Source organism: Gavialis gangeticus, unplaced genomic scaffold, assembly GCF_001723915.1.
Source record: "Gavialis gangeticus isolate Ggan-Ray unplaced genomic scaffold, GavGan_comp1, whole genome shotgun sequence".
Taxonomy (NCBI): domain Eukaryota; kingdom Metazoa; phylum Chordata; order Crocodylia; family Gavialidae; genus Gavialis; species Gavialis gangeticus.
In genome coordinates, this window is record NW_017729025.1 from 81684807 (window position 1) to 81690220 (window position 5414).

At 52.6% G+C, this 5414-nt stretch overlaps 1 protein-coding gene across 2 annotated transcripts in view; it reads right to left on the reverse strand.

The window, feature by feature from the left end:
• The window catches only part of DNAJC17 (DnaJ heat shock protein family (Hsp40) member C17), a 42538-nt gene that overhangs the window by 31510 nt on the left and 5614 nt on the right, over positions 1 to 5414 (reverse strand). The gene's annotated exons all lie outside the window — the stretch shown is intronic.

Genomic DNA, 5414 nt, shown 5'->3' on the forward strand with positions numbered 1-5414 from the left:
GGGGGGGGGGTGGTATAGCACATAACATACAGTGCAAGGGTTTGGCAGGGAAAATAAATTCTGGCCAAAATATGTAGTATTAGTAACGGCCATAAACCCAGCTAGGGAGATAGTGCTATAGAGATGTTGAACATACAGTATTTCTGACATTTCAGAGTCAAGTCAACAACAGTTTTCTAGACTAAGTCACTGAGCAGGATGTTAATCATCTGAGTTCTCTTTACCATTTGAAAATGCTTTGTGCAAGAAAAGAAATGCTACAAGAAAGAAGAACAGTGTCTGTATAACTGCAACGGAGGCCTTTGACAAACTGGAAAAAGGACACCTGTTGTACTCAGACACCACCTGGTGGACAAAAATGAGAGGCTAATAACATAAGAGAGGGCCGTGGCAACCCCTGGCCCATGGGCCACATCCGGCCCACTGAGCTTTTGTGTCACGGCATCTGTGGTGGGGGAGTTCTCCCTGAATTGTAACACAGCTGGGAGCCCGAGGCATCAGCAGAGGAGGGCTCTCTCTGGGCTGTGCCAGAGCCAGGTGGCAGGGAGAAGCAACGGAGTAAGCCAGGCCTGGTCTGCCTGCCTCAGACCTGAGCTGGGTCATTCCAACCACCCGCCGGAAAACATTGCTGATCCCCGCAATAGCCCTTTATCAAGAATCTATCTGCAAGACCCCACTAAACAAAGTAAAGTCTTCTCAAATGATAAATTATCCACACCATGGACAGTCAAAAGACCTTTCCCATATAATGACCTCAGTGAGGGCTTCCAAACACCTGGCCCACCAGATGATAACAACTCCCCCTCACCAACTGCTTTGACGAACAAAGGTCGCCCAGACGTCTGAGTTGCTTCAAGTATTTGAAACAAAGCTTGCGCCCAGCGCCAGGAAGACTGCTGCTGCCACTGGCCCAAGGCAGCAGTGGCAGCCTCCTGCCATTTGGTGTGCAGATCTGGGGGCCTGCACCCCACAGGAGGGGTCTGGCACAGCTGTACCAAACACTGCCTGGTGGGGGGGCTTTCTTCCACGCCCAGCAGCAGGTTCTGCCAAGATTTTGCTGCAGCTCAGCCCCAAGGGGTGAGCCCGAAGCTGGCACGGGGCCCAGGCTAGCAGCAGCAGCGGGTTATGAGCTGCCTGTGCCTGCTCTCTGGTGTTGTGGAGGAAAGGCAGGACAGTGGGCGCGGGCCCCTGATCTGCGAGCTGGATGACAGGAGGCTGCCACTGCTGCCTTGGGGCAGCAACAGCACCAATCTTCCCGGCATTGGGCACAGGCTGTGCCCAGCGTCAGTCCCAGGCGGCAGCAGCAGCCTCCTGTCCTCTGGTGTGCAGATCCGGGGTCCCGCACCCCTGAGAGGAGTATGGCACAGTCCTGCAGCCCTCCCCTGATCTGTGCGCCAGATGACAGGAGGCTGCTGCTGCTGGCTGGGAAGCCAAGTAAGTCCAGCTTTGAAACTTGACATGTTTCGAGTGCCCTTGTTTTGTTTCAAAGCTGTTTCGAAGGCTTTTGTTTCATTTCAATTTCACTGTTTCGAGCTTGAAATGCATCAAAACAGCTTCGAAATGAAACACCAGGCAAAATTTTGCACTGCCCTATTGCTCACGTCACTTTAACAAGATTAACTTTGTTCAGCAGAAAACAGTTGGTATTTACAGTTTCCTTATTTCCTTTCTATAGGACAGTCAGTTTCCCCATTTGTTTCTATGGGTCTTTAACATAGGAAAATAAGGAAAAAGAAAAAGAAAGAAAACAAAAACGCAATGGTAAAACCTCAATATTGACAAATAGACTGAAGAACAGGTATGGGACTTGAGGCTACTTTAAATCTATTGCGTTGCCAAAGAATATTTAAAAGTTTTAACATTTCCATCTCAAGGGCTGTAAACAAACACCAGAAGTGACACTCTGCCCAAGTGAAGTCAATGGAAAGTTTTCTATTGACTTTAGTGGGACAAGGATCTCATCCCATGTACTTAAGACAAGGTGACAGAGGACATAACAGCAACTACAGGGCAGACTACAATCAGCAAACAAGGAAACACTATTATGGAACACAATCAACAATGAGTAAGAATGAGCAATGCAACACTGGCAAAACTCCAAATGCCATGCTGGTTATTAATAAAAGGATCCCAGGCCAAACAAGAAAAATTACTTCACACCATTAACAAGCCACCAATACCCAACAAACAGTTTCTAAAATACAGGTAATTATTTGGGGGAGGTGGGGAGAAGGTGGGGGGAGAAAAAAGGAGCATGCTACAAGGCATTAAAAACAAGTTATTCTGCTGTTCCTTTCGTCACGTTTAACCTTTGCTCCTGCATTTCCAAAGAGGGAAACAATACAGATGGGAAATAAGGACAGTGCTTTATCACAGACAAGGCCACCAAGCCATGCACAAACCACAGCAACCCTGAGGCTGCTTCAATTTACACTGAGGCTGACAGGTCCCCATACAACCCTGGAGCCTAGGGAAAAGCTGAGGTACCGTAAAGCAGCCAGCTGCTTTCCTGATCTGGGGACAGCCACATGTAGAATGAAAAGCTGGACCCAAACACACCTCTGCATCCTACCACTAGGCTGAGCAGAAGAGCAGCTACATTAGGTGCACTGTCACTTTGTATCCAGTCTGTGCTTTAGAGCCAACTGGCAGCCTGAAGACCTGAGGGATTAACCTGTGCCAGCTGCTGTTTCCCCCATCCCTCCAGCTGGAGGTTCAGCCTCTTCCTTCTCACTCCAGCCACCCCCTTCCTGCCCCTGCCCCAAAGAGCAGGCAGAACTCAATTGTTCTAAACACCATGTACAGTGCTGCAACTGATAAGTATCCTTCATCCCAGACCTCTCACCCTGAGACTTCGCATGCTCCCAAATCCATTGGCAGGCATCCTATGGACAGGTCCAAGCCCAGGGGTCTTGGGGTACGGATGCCCCCAGATACTACAGGTAAGCCTCCTCCATCCCAGACTCTTTCATCCGGGGCTTCGGATACTCCCTACACTAGATCTTACCCCACAAGCGGTGAAAAAGTAGGGTTGCCAACTCTGACTGAAGCTATTCTAGGAGATTTTTTTCCCCAGCATGATATAATGTCATTAATAGGGGTGCACCATTACAGATTTTTTGGGCCGGTGGCCAATTTTTAACGAGCCATATCGGCCATTACCGATCCCGTTGCCGATATGCAGCTGGGCAGTTGTTCAGCTGGTAAGTCTGCTGGGGGAAGGGGCGATGGGGGAGGGAAGGGACATGGGGGGGCACAGATCGAGGCCCCCATGGTGAGGGAGGGAGTGGGGCTGGGACAGGCGCTGCTGGGCAGAGTGCAGGATGGAGCCAAGAGTGGCTTGTCTGGGGGGGAATGGGGGTGGCTTCCGCTGCTGTGTGCACCCTGGATCTGTGCACAGTATGGGGACCGTGTCTCCCTGGATCTGCGCACGGGGTGAGGGCGGGCTGCTGCAGGCTGGGGCCAGGGTGGTCCTGGACTCTTCCCGGAGGTGGGTGAGCCAGGCTGCACTCAAGGTGGGCTTTGGTGGAGCTGGGAGGGGCTGCAGCCACCCCAAAATTTGCCATAGTCGCTATCCCACCATCACCACCACCCACCCCAAGCGCAAATCTGGGGGCACATTTATAGATTGTTAGGGGCTGGAAGGGATCTTGTAGAACATCGGGTCCAGTCCCCCTGCACTAGGCAGGAAAAGACAACTGGGGTAAAGTGATCCCAGCAAGGTAACTGTCCAGTCTCCTTTTGAAGATTTCCAGAATAGGTGACTGCACCACCACTGGAGGGAATTTAGTTTTTCCTGAAATAGAGCCTGAAGCAGCCTTCCAGGTGTTTGTATCCATTGCTCCTGGTCTTCCCCAGGGGTGCCCTGGTGAACAGCTGTTCACTGAGTTCTTGGTGTATACTCCCCTAATGTAGCAGTAAGCTGCTACCAAGTCCTCTCTCAGCCTTCTCTTTGTAGAGGCCCAAGTCCCTCAGCCTTTCCTCGTATGGCTTGTCTTCCAAGTCCCTGGTCATACAGGTGGCTTTTCCCTGGACCTTCTCAAGTTTTTCCACATCCTTGTTGAAGTGTAGTGCCCAGACCTGGACACAACACTCCAGCTGCAGCCTTACCACTGCGGAGTACAGTGGGAGTATCACTTACTTAGTTTTGCATGGGATACAACGGTTAATGATTGCCAACGTGTTGTTTGCCCTGCTGGCCACAGCAGCGCACTGCTGCCTTATGTTCATGCAATGGTGGATCACTACTTCTAGGTCTCTTTCGGCCATAGTGCAAGTCAAATTGTTGCCACCAAGCCTGTAGGTATTTTGGGGATTGTTTGCCCCCAGATGGAGCACCTTACACTTCTGAGTGTTGAACTTTATCTGGTTCTGGTCCACCCAACTCTCCAGCCTGTCCCAGTCTGCCTGTGTCTGCAACCTATCTTCTGGCATGACCACACTCCCCCATAACTTGGTGTCATCCACCCCACCCTGTAAGAGCCACTTGTGGCTCTGTCCTGCACTCCACCCTGGCTGTGCAGCACCTGCCCTTGCCCCTGCCCCAGCCCCACACCTTCCCTCACCATGGAGGCCTCGATCTGCCCCCACCCCCTCCTTCACAACAGATTTACCAGCCAGACCCAGCTGCTTTCCACACTGTTGGGCTGAGCTCCTAGCCACCTGCATGCTATGCTGCAGCTGCACAGGGCATTTATCAGGGACATTATTGGCCACATCAGCCAAAAAAAGGCGATTACCAATACTGCCAACTTTCCTCATATTGGGGCTGACCCAATATGTGATCCACATATCGGTGCACCTCTAGTCATTAATTGTACTGTTCAACCCATTCACAATATCTATCTCCTGGATTACTTTCAGTAGTCGCCAGAGGCTTGATGCAGATACTGGCAGATTCCCGGCCAAACCAGGAGGGCTGGCAACCCCATAGACAAGTGATTTGCCCACTGGTGCCCCAAACTCGTTGGAGGGCCAGAAGGTGCTGCCACACTGCGTGCCCTGGCGGTGCCCCTTGCCACCCCTGCCCCGCAGCTGTGCCGGGGCTAGGCCCGCCGGGCGCCCGGCACCAGGTAGCCCTGGTCAGCCAATGTTCTTCTCATTTGCATGGCCCAGCCCCTCCAAGGAGACGTCGAGGTTGCACGAGGGAAGTAGGGATCACGCGGGGTGCCTGTGAAGTCACGCACGGGGGGAAGGGGGTAAAGCGCATGCGCAGTGTAACCGTGGGGGCAGAAGCCAACTGGGGCAGCGCTGGGGGAGGGGCGGGGATAAAAGCGGCCGCAGAGCAAGCGCGCCACAGGGGTCGCTGTCCCGCGCCATCCTTAGGGCCTTGGGACCTGGCGGGGAGGGGCCCTGACCTCCTTGTCTGACGCCTTCTCCGGGACACCCAACAGCGCGTACAAGTCCCGCTCCAA